The 16,274-nt window shown below is 39.5% G+C and overlaps 1 long non-coding RNA gene and 1 other non-coding gene across 2 annotated transcripts in view; one reads left to right on the top strand and one right to left on the bottom strand.

Annotated features, from left to right (window-relative positions):
* Window positions 1-16,274, bottom strand: part of LOC139701407 (uncharacterized) — a 37,911-nt gene that overhangs the window by 8,074 nt on the left and 13,563 nt on the right. The gene's annotated exons all lie outside the window — the stretch shown is intronic.
* On the top strand, window positions 15,523-15,653 carry LOC114092275 (U8 small nucleolar RNA). Its single transcript, XR_003582663.2, has one exon. It is a non-coding gene; the product is annotated as a U8 small nucleolar RNA (small nucleolar RNA).

Raw genomic sequence — 16,274 nt, 5'->3', positions numbered from 1 at the left:
AGTAGAGATTGGGTTGGGTGGGAGGGAAGGAGGGCAGGCCACTTCAGGTTGAGCAAATAGTGAGCAAAGGTCCTGGAAATCTCAAGTGTATGGTGCACCTGCAGGTAGGGATAAGGGACAGGAGTTCAGAGAGGAGGATGCGAGCTATAAATTGTCTGGAAGCTTCACTGAGGAATTTGGTCTTTATTCTATAGGCAGAGGGGTTGACTGAGAGGTTTGGGCAGGACAGTAACATGGTGGTACTTGTACTTCATAAGAATCAAAAGAATAACTGGACAGGATTCTGGAGTGGCACAGGCCAGGGAGCAGGGAAAGTGGTCTTGTAGAAGCAATAAATCAGGGGGTGGCCCTGACTGTCCATGACAATTGCCTAAGGGGACCTTTTAAATACTCATGCAGGCCCCACCCTCAGGGACTTTGATTTGATTGGTCTGGAATAAGGCTGGGATAATGGAGTCTTTAAAACCCAGGTTATTCTAATGTGCCAAGGTTGGGACATACAAAACCTAGCTTGGGAACACATGAGTACAGGGTAGTGGTTAAGAACACAGGCTCTTATAAAGAAAAATAAAATCATGTCATCTACAAGAAAATGGATTGAACTTGAGAACATCTGGTACATGAAACAAGCTAAGCCCAGAAGGTCAAGGGTCATATATTTTCTCTTATTTGTGGAAGCTAGAGAAGAAAAAATGAAAAGAAAGGTGGGGGTCAAGGGGATTTCATAAAAATTGAAGGAAGATCAGTAGGGGAAAGGAAGAAGGGAGGAAAGGTGGAAGGAAGAAGGGAGGAAAGGGGAAATACTGGGGAATGGTATTACCCAAATTATATTGTTATACTGTGTGGATATACAAATATATAACAACAAATCCCACCACTGTGAACAACTATAACGCACGAATAAAAATGTGGGGGAAAAAACACAGGCTCTTGGCTACTACTTACCAAAATGCAAGGCTCTTGGTCAACTTACTTAATTATTTTCAGTTCTAAGTTTTTTCATCCGTAAAATGGGGATGATGGTGTCTACCTCATTGGCTTGTAATTAAATCAGGTAAGGGAAGTAAGGGTTGGAGCACTGCGTTCCTGGCACAGAAGAATATGCACTCATTTCACAGCAGCTGTATTTGACACATTGCAGCAATTCAGGAAAGAGATGAGGAGGATTGGGAATGAGTTGAAGGCAAGGGAGATTGCAAGAAGAGTAGGAATTCTGAAGATATTTCAGGTGAAGAGATAAGACCTGATGAACAAGTAGAGAGAGGCTGGGTGAGAAAAAGACAAGTGGAGAGCTGATTTCAAGCTGAACCAACACAAGAGGTGTGATGCAGGGTTTGGGAAAGCAGGAGGAACAGTGATAAAATACAAGGCTGGGGGAAGGGCTAAGAGGTAAGAGTCGGGATGGAAAAAATAGGATGAATTAAATGTACTGAGTTGGAAGTACCCTGTGAGCCATCAGGTGGAGACATCTAGCTGGAAGCTGGCATAATGGTGTGGAGGGTGAGAGGTCTAGGCTGGGGATATTTTGTGGAGAGCCATGAACATATGGGTGAAAGTTGAAGCACTAGAAATAGATAATGTGTCTCCAGGAGAGTATGTCAATAAGAAGATGAAAGCCAAGTTTAGAACAGGGCAAGTTCCCAGATGTAAGGGGTGGGTGGGAAATAAAGGAATCCATTCCCCAAGAATAAGAGAGAGGACAGAAAGAATAAAGGAATTCTCACAAGGAAAATATGAAGAAATCACTAGGTGTTGTCTGTAAGAAAAGAAATAAGTGTGGGATAGAAAAAATAAGTTTGGTTGAGGGTCTTGGGCAAAGCACGATTTTTGATTTAAGCACTTGGATTCTACGATGCTCTGGGAAGACTTTCAAGTTGTGTTGTGTTGTGCATCTTTTCCTCCCATATCTGGATGACGGACACTGGAGTAGGGACAGGGGGTGACGAGCCTCAGTCCTGTCTTGCCCTGCAGTTCTGTGGTGCTCCTGTGTGAAGGATGGCAGGAACCACTACACAGGGCGCAAGCGCAAGCACACACTTTGAACCCAGAGTTCAAACACACACTTTGAAGAACCCAGGATCCAGCCTGGGCAAGGCCCCTTTCAAATTTTCTGTGACTCCAGAACCTAGCTGACCCCTTCTTCCATGAAAACAAGTCACTCCACTACCTCACTGTCAACTTCCTCGCTTCATTCCTTTCCACACTGAGAACATGTCCTCAAAGTAGCTCCTCCCCATCAAAAGGTTTAAATGCCCAGGCCACTCCCTGAGCCCAGAGACCTCAGGAGATAGCAGCCTTGGGAATTAGTACTGTAGCAATGGCCTGGACACCAGGGGCTTAGAGAGACTTTTGAAGTCCATGGGTAGTACTAGTGATTCTTAAAGATTGGTCCCTGATCCAGCAGCAACAGATGGGAACCTGTTAGAAATTCTCAGGGCCTAACTTGGTATTTTCCTTGCAATAATTCCTATTATTTTATTCTTTCTGTCCCCTGCCTCATTCTTTGGGAATGAATTCCTTTATGTTCCACCCATCCCTTATGTACAGGCACTTCCTGTGTTCTACACTTGGCCTTCATCTCCTCACTAACATGATTTCCTTGAGAAGCATTATCTATTTCTAGGTTTTGAACAAGCTCTTCAGGTGATTTTGATGCATGTGCAAGTTTTCGAATCACTGTCCTGTATAATTAACAGGACCGGAAACACAGTTTAAAAACTGGTCTCCTGCTGGGGTTGTAGCTTAGTGACAGACTACTTGCTTAGCACGTGTGAGGCTCTGGATTTGATCCCCAGTACCACTAGATAAAATAAAAAAAAAAAAACTGTCTCCATATTCCATCCCCCTCTAGTACATAATTATGCAGATAGTGAAGTTCAACAGATGTTATTGAGGTTAAATGCTTATCGAGGATCTAGCACTGAAGCCACACACACATGCATACACACATACACACTTACACGTCAGAATTTCTTTGGAAGTTTTGTACTTTCCCCAGGAACCAGGGCTACATACAAATGCAAAAGTTACATCAAAGACAGGGCAAGGAAATGTATGCAAGCTGCAATGAGTATATTATAAATGATACCACAAGGAAGCAACCAGGCTAATCTAGAACGTCAGACATTCTACAGGACAGTTAACCTGGTTTATTATTTATTCAGTCAATGGCATGGGGGGAAAAGCAAAGAAGAGATTATTCTAGTTTTAAAGGAGTTAAAAGATAGCTGAGGTTTACTTCAGTATCAGAGCATGCACTTAGCATGTGTGAAGACTGGTTTAACCCCACCCGATCACCAAAAAAAAAAAAAAAACTAACTAAATAAATAAATGGAAGAGTTTAAAGAGACTACAGACATACCTGAATTCCATGAATAACAGACCTGACTCTGGATCTTGATTAAATTACCAAGTCTAAAATTGGCCTTAAAAAAAAAAAAAACTTTGTGAAACTCGAATAGATACTAAGTAATAGGCAATGAGGAATTGTTACCAATTTTATTACGCATGGTAATAGCATTCTGGTTACGTAAGCAAACTACTTCTTACAGATACATGCTAAAGTATTTGGGAATAAATTGACTCAAATAAATAAAAAGAAAAAGGAAAAAGGGGGTGGGGATGGGGGACAATAGATGAAATAAGTGTAGTAAAACTTGATGGTTATGGAAGCTGGCTGATTGGTTCATGAGGGTTTGTTTTATAAGTCTGGAAAATTTTGTAATAAAAAGGGCTTGGTTTTGCTCATCTGTTTTGTTGTTGTTGTTGTTGTTTTGATGGGACGTGCCAGGGATTGAACCAAGAGGCACTTAACCACTAAGCCACATCCCAAGCCATTTTAAAAAATATTTTGAGACAGGGTCTCACTAAGTTGCTTAGGGTTCACTAAGTTGCTGAGGCTGGCTTTGAACTTGCAATCCTCCTGCTTCAGCCTCCAGAGCCACTGGGATTACAGGTGTGCCCCACTGCACCTAGCCTTTGTTGTTCGTCTTCTTTTTTTAATTAATTAATTTTTTTAAAATTTATATATGACAGCAAATGCATTACAGTTCTTATTACACATATAGAGCACATTTTTTCTTATCTCTGGTTGTATACAAAGTATATTCACACCAATTCATGTCTTCATACATGTACTTTGGATAATAATGTCCCAGCTATCCTTCTCCTCAGTCTATAGCCAAAGGACTTAAAAACAGCACATTACAGGGACACAGCCACATCAACGTTTATAGCAGCACAATTCACAATAGCTAAACTATGGAACCAACCTAGATGCCCTTCAATAGATGAATGGATAAAAAAATGTGGCATATATACACAGTGAATATTATTCAGCAATAAAAGAGAATAAAATCATGGCATTTTCGGTAAATGGATAGAGTTAGAGAAGCTAATGCTAAGTGAAGTTACCAATCCCCCCAAAAAACAAATGCTGAATGTTTTCTCTAATAGAAGGAGGCTGATTCATAGTAGGGTAGGGAGAGGGAGCATGGGAGGAATAGATGAACTCTAGTTAGGGCAGAGGGGTGGGAGGGGAAAGGAAGAAGCATGGGGTTAGAAATGATGGTGGAATGTGATGGACATTATTATCTTGTTTGTCTTTTAATGAGTGGTGTAGACACCAATGGGGGAGGAGTTGAGAGGAGGGGGCTAGAAGTGAGGACCAGGGCACCTGGACAAGGGTTTGTGGAGGAGATATAGCTGTGTCTTCAGGTCTTCCTTCCTTCTTTCCCCTTTCCTTCCCTTTCTTCCTTCTTCTGTGTTAGCATCTCCCACATACCAGGCAGGGTGCAGTATTAAAAGTGGCCAGGCAGGGCAGAGTGTGGGTGTCTTTTGGGGACAGGGATGATTGCCCGGGGAATCCGGCAGTCAGCCAGCAGAGGCATGTAGGGAATGCCAGGCTGGGGGTCTGGTTGGACTTTTTAATCAACAGCAGTGGTGAGGCTTTTGTGCACACAGAAGTGATGCAACGCGGTCTTCACTTACTCCAGAGGCTTCGCGTGGGCATGCAGGGCAGGAAAGAGTGAGTCCTGGAGGTCTGATCGAAGCTGTGACCCCTCAGGAACGAGGAAGTCACAGGGGCTTGCACTGTACAGGAGTAACAGTTGATGAGGGATATTTCAGATGAGTCAAGAATCAGCCCAATCTACTGGAGACCATTTATAAAGTCATCGGGGGCAATGCAAAGATGAACGACTAGGTACATGGTGGTCCTGCTTAACAAAAATAAGGAAACTGTGCTGATTTGGGAAATAAGGATGAGAGGGTGATTTGAATGTGCAAAATCTGAGGTGAGGACAGAACCACCAAGTTGAGACACTTTCAAATAATAGACTGTTCCCAATAAGAGGCCATTTCAGGGTGGATTTCAGGGGAGGAGACACAGAATTACTAGATCAACTGATTAAACCTTTCAGCCCTGTCCCTCTCCCCAGAATAAAGCCTGGTGAAATCTTAGAGACAAAAGTTTTAAAAAGAGGGTGGAAAAGTGAGAGATAAGAAATAAGAAGTGAAATTATAGGGAGGACGGAGAAGCAAGTGGGTGTCTCCACAAGCCCTGAAGAAAACTTGCTTTTGAAATCCTGCTCCTCTATGACTTCCTGTTGTGACAGGAGAACTTTCCCCGTGTTCCTTGGGACACAGTTGCTATCTGCACCGAGCTGCCTCTTACTTGGATAATTGTATGATTAAAGAAGGACACAAAGCATCAGACTTGGTCCCCGAGAGTGGGGACCAGTTCTATTACCTCCTACCAATGGCCCAAGATAGACTGCCTTGTTTCCAGAGATGTCCCCAGTAAGTGTTGATGACCTCCCAAGTCCATGCCCCACCAACCTGGAGGACTGTTTTTTCTGTCATGATTGTTTAATTACTGGGTTAACAAATAAGAGAAAAAAAAAAAATAGTCACACGGAGCAGAATGTCAAGAGCAGAGTTACTTCACTCGCCTGTAGAAATAACACCCGGTTGTGCAACAAGATTTTTAGGGTGAAAAAGGCACATTCGATCTTGGTCTAATGGTCTGACCATCTGTGAAACACAGCCCGTTTTTTCTTTTTTTGGAGTTACAGATCAGACAATGATAAGACCCCCTCCAAAACCAAAACAACAAAAAAATTTTTTAAAAGTTTTTTAAAAAGTCTGATATTTTGTGAAACCCTAGAAACCTTTCACTGGTTCTTCTTTCTGATTCTTCATTGTCAGAAAATGACACCAAGAGGCCAACAAGACATGATGTGGCTTTTATTTTTTTTCTCAACTGCCTTCCTTCCGGTTCAAAATCTCTCAAACTCTGCCCATCCCCGTTCTGCATCCCGCCCTAGCCCCACCACAAACCTACTTCCTCCCCTAGCCCGCCCACTGATACCCTATTTCTCCCTGCTCCTTCTGTATCTCCTCCCACTTCTGCCAGCTCAGGGGTCAAGCCCAGGCAGCTGGACACTGGCCAAGATTCTTACCTCATTAAGCAGCCCTGGACAAAGCTGGGTCACCTTGGAAGAAAGCAGGGAGCAGTGACTGGGATTGTAGCTGGACAACACGGTCAACATGGTCCTGTCTTGGTGTAATCACTTTAAATATGGCTTTTGATTACAACTATTCCTAATGTTACTAATATCTGAGAGATACCACTGAGTTTCTGCCATCTTCCAAGCACAGGGCTTAGCATGTTACATGCATGCCTTTTCTTCTTTAATCCCCTGGCAAACTCATGAAGTAGGTGCCATTACTATTCCTCTTTTAAACACTAGGAAATAAGGTCTAGCAAGGTTAAGCAACCTACTCAAGACAAGATCGCAACAAGATAGCAACCAAGTGGTAGTGCTGGGATGCAGACCCTAGTCCTCTGCTCGCTCACCATCACAAAATCACTACTTGGAGGGCATTTACCTTGGCTTATTCCTACCTACTGACAGGGGCAAGACCATTTTAAATAAAAAGCCATTTTAGGGGGAAAGTTGGTTACCAGGGATCCCTTCTGAGACTGCCACAGAAGCCATGGGGATCTGTAACTGCTCACCTACAGGGTAGCCTGTTCTTTCTCAATAGAGCTGTTGTCAAGCTCCATGTTTTCCAGGCCTTTGGGCCCACATCCTAGTTGGTTTTGTGGTAATAGGGCTAAGGTCATGAATCTGATTCCTTTGTGGACCACTTCCAACCACCCCAGTGTTACAGGCAGTGCTCCTAATTTTAGCCATCATTTCTCAAGCACAAACCACTGGATGAGAATGAAAATGGTTTAGCACAACTCTCTAATTTTTTAAATAAATAAATAACCCATAAAAACATATTCCCTATGGTCAAGAGTTATAACCTTGTATAAAAAATGTTTCTGTTTGCAGTAGAGAGCCCTAGTGTTTCAGGAAATCCTGATCCCTGAAAGGCCAAACTTCACATTTATTCCTTCTCTTCCAAAATGTGCACTAGGAGAGGGTAGGAGTATTCCAACCTGGTTGAGATGTCACATTTTGTTTAATTGTTCTGAGATTTTTGAGATTAAGACAGACCAACTGGACATCCCTGAAACTGAATTGAAATCTTCAGTGTTTAGTAACTTAGCATCCTACAGGGCTTAGAATACAGAGAAATGAATAGTCATGGGGAAAAGCTATAAAATTAGTCTCTTGCAGTAATGACTTTGGACTGTAGTATGGATGAATTATCCCCAAAGGCCCTGAGCTAGTGAAGAAGGCAACCTCACTGTGCACACAGCAGTGAAATGGGCTTGGTGGAGAGCCATGGCCACTGGGGAACTTTGACCTGGGGGGAGGAGACAGGGCCCACACCTATCATGCAAGAACAGACATAAAAACACATACCCAAAACATAGTACAGATAATAAGGAGGGCTGAGATGTGAAGGGAAAGGAACCAAGTGGGTTTAAACAGGAACTGTTTCTAAAAGACAGCAATCATGGGGCTTGGAGTTGAAGAGTTCAAACCTTGGTAGAAAGAAAAGCGTAATTTTGTGTGTACTCATAGCACCCAGCTCCTAAGGTGCCTTGGGAGCTCCAGATTCACCCCCAGGAGAGATCTGGAGACAAGGCCAGCTGTATTCTATGGCACTATGTCAATGACATTTGTTTGGGATGCTTCTACCTCCAACCTGTACCTAATTAGTTAACTTATGAATATTTTCTGAGCTTCTAAAAGTGACTGGCATTGTACAAGGCACCAGATACACAACAAAAGTTAATAGAACTTACAGTTTAGTCAAGGAAACAAACAAACAAAAAAAGCAAAGATGATTACAGCATCCTATAATAAAGACTAGGACAGAGATCTGCCTGAGGTGCTCAAAGGTAAATGGAGGGAGATCAAGTTCAGAAGGGTGTCAGGGATGGTGGCATCTGAATATCTTAAAGAATAAATAGAGAGTCAGGTGCGATGACACACACCTGTAATTCCAGCACAGCTCTGGAGTCTAAAACAGGAGGACTGCAAGTGCAAGGCCAGCCTTAGCAATTTAGTGAAGCCCTAAGCAACTTTGTGGGATCCTGTCTTAAAACAGAAAGCAGAAATGGCTGGAGATGTAGCTTAGTAGTAAAGCACCCCTGACTTAAATCTCTAGTACAAAAAAAAAAAAAAAAAAAAAAAAAAACAACCAAAATGAAACAAGAATAATTAGAAAATGGAAGGTGAAGGTGGGAAAGGGCAGAGAGAGAGAGAGAGAGAGAGAGAGAGAGAGTGTATGTTTTCAGGCTCAGAAAAGGCATTAAAAGGAGAAAGCATATGGAGTCTGCAAGAGTTTGGGGGTAGCAGGGTAGTGTTGAGAAATGAATTTGGAGATACAGGAAGAATCAAGTCTGAATGTCACACCAAGGATGCAGTGGCAAACATTGTTGGGATGAAAGATTTTAAGCATGAAATTAATAGAATTAGTGTGTAATCCTGAAGCAGTAATCATGGACTTTGGTTGAGAAGATAGAAAAGCTTTTATGGAGAATAATTCCAACACCTCTCCTCACTGCCTACCTTTTCTCCTACCCACCACTACCTCAAACATTGCCCCTTCCCCCTTGCCTCTTGAACTAGTCAGTGCACAGATCAAGAATGTTGGGAAGGTAGCCTAATTCCACTTCCTCTAAGGAATATCGACAGTTCTGGTATAGAGCCTAAATGACCTTCATCATGAATTTCTGCAACTCATTCCAAGGTGTCCTCCAAAGTTATCAGGAGACTGGGAAGTGACTCACTAGGAAGATGCACCCAATGTCTTACAGGTTCTATTACCTGGCCATTCTGAAATAAAGTCAGGCTCTGAGAGTCAGCATATTCATGATCTTTTTTATATTAGTCTAGAACACTCTGAGAATGAGTAGGTTGAATATATGAGAGAAAGAGCAAGAGCGAGAGAGCGGGAGCGAGAGAGAGATTATCCAGTATTAGTTTTTGTTTAGTCATATCCTGCTACCAAAATTTCTCTTTTCAAAAGCTCCCCCCTGCCCTGTTGTGAGAAGTGTAACCTATTTTTATCCATTTTTCCTCTAAAATGATGCCCATTTGATGTCTGAGACACAGTAGATACTGTGGGCACAGACGAGCTTTTAATATGGATCTGTCTCTTTCCAAACAGGAAGCAGCATTGTCCATTAAAAATCAGCATCATGGGAGCTGGGGTTGTGGCTTAATGGTAAGAGCGCTTACCTGGCATGTGTGAGGCAGTGGGTTTGATTCTCAGAACCACATAAAAAAATAAATAAGCAAAATAAAGATATTGTGTCCATCTACAACTAAAATAGTTTTAAAAATCAGCATCATTTCCTGAGTACCTAGTTATGTAATCAGATTTTGGTTTGGGGACTGGAAATAAAGTTGGAAAGACAGAGAGGGGGTTTGAATGAACTTGGTAGGATGAAAAGAGAGCATGAGTGAGTAATGAAGACAGCCAAGTCCTTCTCCATGCATGCTGGTCTCTGCTGGTTCACGTCCTTGAACTCAGTTGCCAAACTGACCAAGCTTGATAAGTCCTACAAGTCCAGTAGTTAGTGATCCTTTTCCCTGAAAAGTATCAATCCCTTTCCCAGTGTGACTGTCATGGATGCATCATGCCCAGTGAAGCAGTCGAACATTAAAATTACAGAATTTTGAGGTGGGAAGGCACCTTTGTATTTTGCAAACCCAAATGAGTTGATACCCAGTCCAAACTCACACAGCAGTTGGTGAGAACTGAATCACACCTCTCCTGACTTCCACCATGCTGTCTCGTTTCTTCTTGCCAATTCACCATAACTTCAGAGCCACAAAAATGCAAAACATAGCTGAACCTTGTGTTGGGCATTAAGTCCCTGAGTCATGTGTGAACAGCAGCTTCTTTTTTAAATTTTTTTTTCTTAGTTGTAGATGGACAAAATACCTTTGTTTTATTTATTTATTTATTTTTATGTGGTGCTGAGGATCGAACCCAGTGCCTCACACTTGCTAGGCAAGTGCTATACCACTGAGTTACAACCCTAGCCCCAACAGCAGCTTCTTTCTCTTGATGTTAGCTGTGTTTTTCCTCCCTTGTAGCCCAAACAAGAATCAACTTTGTGACATTAATTCATTCAGCGGTCATGGAGTAGTGTTATGGAGTAGCTATTGTGTTTGGGGTTGGTAGGATCTGCAGTTGACCCAGATGGTAAGGTATCTTCTCCTAACAGAGTGTCTAGGGGAGATGTATGAGTCCAGCAGGCAGGAAAGAAGGGGGCCTAATTTCACTCACTTTTGAATGGTCACCAAAAACTTCATGTAGAGGAAGAATTTTCAAACATTTTAAATATGTGGGTAAGGGGACCACTTCGAGGGCGGGAGGAAGACACTCTGGGAATAAGCTGTCAGATTGGCAAATGAACTGATTGGATTGAGACCTTATATCATTTTCTAAAATTAAGTGTGGCCAAAAATAGTTGTTGTTGGGTGTATGGGAAAGAGGATCTCTGTTTGAGTTTTGTGACTGTCCAGCAGGGTGGGTGTCCACTTGGCTCCCTGACCTCTGTCTTGGACCACACCTCTGCTCTTCTCAATTTCCATATCAGCTCTGTTCAGTCCTTTTATGCTTATCTTAGACTTTTACGTAAAATTTCCTCTTTCCAGTGACATTTTTTGTTCTTTGCAGAGGATACCAGGATCTGCCGGGTCAAATTTTTTCCCCTTAGTTTTTCCAAATGTTTCCATTTGTTAGCTAAATATTTTTTTTAAGCAATTATCAGGTGCTGTTGGGGCATTCACAAATTATAAAACAGTCACCCTAACCTGACCAAGGGAACAAAACACCATGCCATTAAACAACAATTCAAGGTAGCCATGGGACCAAATGCCAAATATATATATTGGGCAGGAAATGTTTCAGGGATTTAATGGGGAGAGAGATTATACTAGGGCTGGAGTCCACACTGAGGGCCTCATAGAAAAATGGCCCTTCAGCCTAGATAGTAAGAGAGTGGAGGCAGGGAGGCTCCAAGACACCTTTAGGCAACATATCCTCTCTAGAGTTTCACAAGTGAAGAACAGTAAAAATAATGTCTAGCAATTAAAAGCAACTTATAATTTACAACTTCTTTCACACACACCATATATACTATTGGATTTGACTTGTGTCTGAGACAGATCACAGAGACTTCTGAACATCAGTTACAATCTAGAACATGCAGCAAATGTACATGGGCACCTACCTCCAATAAGCAATTTTGCATATCTAGTCTCATTTAACTCAAGGAATAATCTCGTGAGATAGATGTTGTTATCACCATTTTACACGTGAGTAAATTAATGGCAAGGAACTTCTCAAGATCGCATCATTAATAATAATGGTAATAATAATAATAGCAATTACACACAGTAATTACTATGTGCCAGACACTTTTTAAGTATGCTTAAAACAACCAGACGAAGTAAGAACAATTGTTATCCCCTTTTTTAGATGGGAAAAAAACTAAGTATAAAGACATTTAAAAATTTGCCTAATGTGTATAACTAACGCTTGTCAGAGACCAGACTCATGAATAATTTAGGCTGCCTGGTTTCAGAGCCCAGCCTCTGAAGCCCCAACTCTAGAGCAAAGCTGCCAATAGAAATATAATGTGAGCAACCCACATAGTTTTAAATGTTCTAGTAGCCACATTAAAAAGTAAAAACAAACAGGTAAATTTTGTTTTAATGTTACATTTTATTTAGCCAACATCCCCAAATATTATCATTTCAACTTGTAAGGAATACAATTATTAGTGATATATTTTATATTCTTTTTTATGTGAAATCATCTAAATCCAGTGTATATTTTTAAATTAGCAGCACATTTTAATTCAAATACTAAATCTGCATCAGAAATACTTGCACTGTATTTATATTTCACATAATATTTAGTTGAAAAAATAGATTCACATGCCCAATTTATTCCCAACATACTTAACAGTTTTCTAAAAACTGAGTTGAGTACCAAAAATAATTTTCTTCTCTTTTAATATTTGCATCCATACTGTGAAAACTATTTATTTTAGAAATGTCTTTGAAGTAAAACCCCATCAGTTTCAAAATTGTGTCTCTTAAGGAATTCATTAATTTTTGTGTCAACTCAGTAATTTATTTTTATTGTTATTTTGTTAAAATCCTGTGAATTAAACCCAGGGCCCCATGCATACTAGGGAAGTACTTTAACACTGAGTTACATTCCCAGCCCTTTTTAAAATTTTTAATTTTAAAACAGGGTCTAACTTAGTTGCCCAGGCTGACCTTAAACTTGCATTTCTCCTGCTACAGCCTCTTGAGTAGTTGAGATCATGGGCAGGCACCACTGCACTTGGCCAACTCAGTATTATTAACATTGTCTTTAGCTGGGCATAGTAGTGCACTCTTGCAATACTAGCAATTCAGGAGGCTGAGGCAGGAAGATCATAAGTTTGAGGTGGGCCTGGGCAACTTAGGGAGCTCTTGTCTCATAATAAGAATAAAAAGGGATAGGGATATAGTTCAATGGTAGAGCACCCTAGGTTCAATCCCCATTACCACAAAAAACAAAACAAACAAACAAAAAAACACCCATTGAATTCAAAGGGTACTACAAAATTGAAAAGCAACCATAAATTCACCAATATTATAAGGTGTTCTAAATTTTTTAAATCTTTGATACTAATTTGCATAACATTTTTATTACAATGAAAATCTGCATATTAATTCATGTTAGGTGAATGTGTAAGGTTGCTATTGATTATATTATAAAAAATTTCAATTTCAACATAAAGTCTTGTACCTGTCAAGCTAGGTCACAGATAAACTTTTCTTTGCCTTGGAGCTTCAAATTTAGTTCATTCATATGCAGTGTCATGATATCAGTGAGAAAACATAAATCACACTGCTGTCTTCGATTATTGATTATTTGGTTAAGTCTTCCTTTTGTTTCAAGATAATCTTAAGTAAAAATTAACGATATAATAGTTTTTTAAAAAATCCTTCACTACTCAACTAATGAGCATTGGTAAAGAGCACAAGGTCATTGGATTCATTTTCTTCTATTTCTTTCTACAACGAGATGATTCATAACATTTTCACACATATAAAACAATTTTAACAATATTCATGAAACTGTTTAGAAAGATGAACACATTTAAATATCTTTAAGATGTATCACTTAAAAGAGGCAAATCAATAGACAAAAGATCAGCTTCTTGCTTTAAAAATACAATAAATCCAGATTTTTGATTTAACATAGCTAGAGAACTCTTGATTATGACGGGAGCTATGTTTTTCTTATTTGGCTGAAAATTTTCTTTGGCATGTGTGAAAGACGAAAATATTTATATCATTGAATTCAATCTTTAGGCTGCAACACAACAAAAAAAAATTTTTAAGTTTGAAAGTCCTTTGAGACAAGACATATTCAAAGTATTAATTGGGTGGTGTCTCTTATATCTCATGACTCCTCTAAAGTTGAAGAAAATCCTTGCAATCTTTCAAAATTTGAATCAGTTGAAGTTTGATATTGTTAGAAATACAAAAAAATTTGACATTGTTAGAAATTGTTTTATATTGTTAGAAATACAAAAAATTTTGTATTCAATGAACAATTATTTGTTTGCATAATTGAAGAGTTTTTAGGGCTTTTTTTCCTCCTCCAGCTTTATTAAAGTATGATTGACAATTAAAAATTACGTGTCAAGTAAAAAAATACTTTAAAAATTTCAGATGTTCTATATGAGTTATTGATAAACATTGTGAAATGATTACCAAATAAAGCTAATTAACACACCAGCACTTCACTTAGTGATCCTTATTTTGTGTATGTGGTGAGAACACTTAAGTTCCACTGTTAGGAAACTTCTAGTGTACATCATTATGAACTATAGTCACCATGCTATACATTAGATCTCCAGAATTTAATCATCTTATAAGTGAAAATCTGTGCCCTTTGACCAACATCTTCCCATTTCCCTAGTAACCACCATTCTACTCTGTTTCATTATGAGTTCAACTTCTTTAGATTTTACGTATAATTGAGATAATGCAGTATTCGTCTTTGTATATCTGGTTTATTTCACTTAGTATAATGTCCTCCAAGTTTATCCATGTTGTAGCAAATGGCAGAATTTCCTTATTTAAGGTTGGATATAGAAAATTACATATATAAAATATACATGATTTATGTATAATTTTGAAAATTAAATATTTTATATATACTTAAATATTTAAATATGTAAAATTATATATTTTATATACACATAATTTTCTTTATTCACTCATTTACCAATAGGCATTTAGGCTATTTTAATATCTTGCTTCTGTGAATAATGTTGCAATGAACAGAGTCCAGATATCTCTTCAAGATAGTGATTTCATTTCCTTTGGATATATACCCAGAAGTGGGATTGCTGGACCATATGGTAGTTTTTCTACTTTTAATTCTTTGAGAAACCTCCAAACTGTTTTCCATATTGGCTGTACCAAGCTTTCACTATTTGTAAAATATCTTACAAGCTTTTTCTCATACTTTTTCCAACAAAATTTCCATAACTAAAATAGTAATTTCTTTGACTACCTCTCCATCTAAAAATAGTTCTCTTTTTGTACAAGAATCCAAGTCATCTTATAATTGGCCAACATTATAAGCTCAGACCCTGCTAAAAATTGTTTAAAATATTTGTTGGACATCTAATACTAATTTCAGGCAACTAATATTGATTCTGTTTTAGCTGTTAGGAAGAAACATTAAATTCACTGTGTTTGTTGGAAATGTCTCCTGCTGTTGTCTACTTTATCTTTAAAAGATTTTTATAAAACAGCTTCTTCTTCATTTTGCTTTGCTGCAGCAAATTGCAACTGCCATCTGTCTAAGTCTGTTTTCTGCTGCTATAACAGAATACCACAGACTAGGTAATTTATAAAGAAAAGAAATTTATTTCTCACAGTTTTGAAGACTGAGAAGGCTAAAAGCATGACGCTGGCATCTGTTAGGGGCCCTCACATTGTGTCATAACTTAGCAGAAAGCATCACAAGGTGAAGAAGCCCACAAGCAAGCAGAGAAAAGTTGGGAATAAGAGAGCAGCAGCATTGTCAGCTTACATAATCCTTACCTGTGTCTACTTTTGGAAGGCAGAATAGAAAATGATGATTGGAGTTTGTATGGTATGTGATCAATGAGTTTGTATGGTCAGGACTTGCAACACCCGATTGCTCCTGATTCTTCTTACTGACCAAAATGACAAGAAGGAGGAGGAGGAGGAGGAGGAGGAGGAGGAGGAGGAGGAGGAGGAGGAGGAGGAGGAGGAGGAGGAGGAGGAGGAGGAGGAGAAAAGAGAGAGAGCAAGCTAAGAGAGAGAGAGAGAGAGAGAGAATGCTTACTTTTATATAAAGGCACTCCCAGGATTCTTCTTACTGACCAAAATGAAGAAGAAGAAGAAGAAGAAGAAGAAGAAGAAGAAGAAGAAGAAGGAGGAGGAGGAGGAGGAGGAGGAGGAGGAGGAGGAGGAGGAGGAGGAGAAAAGAGAGAGAGCAAGCTAAGAGAGAGAGAGAGAGAATGCTTACTTTTATATAAAGGCACTCCCAGGATAATTAACCCACTCCTGTGATAATGTTAAGAGTCCCATCTCCCACTATGACAGTAGCAATTAAATTTTAACATGATTGTGTAGGGGACATTCAAATCACAGCAGCATTCATTGTGTAATTTGTGACTTGTTCTCTTTCAGTGTCTTGTCTCCACTGTTCCTATCTTACTACTTCATAGTTTCTGTACCTCTACTCAATTTTGTAGTAGTAGAATTTCATTTAAGTATTAAATTTTTTCCATACTTATTTTTAAA

This window comes from Marmota flaviventris, chromosome 12 (genome assembly GCF_047511675.1).
Source record: "Marmota flaviventris isolate mMarFla1 chromosome 12, mMarFla1.hap1, whole genome shotgun sequence".
NCBI classification, from domain to species: domain Eukaryota; kingdom Metazoa; phylum Chordata; class Mammalia; order Rodentia; family Sciuridae; genus Marmota; species Marmota flaviventris.
This window is presented reverse-complemented; position numbering and strand designations above follow the sequence as displayed.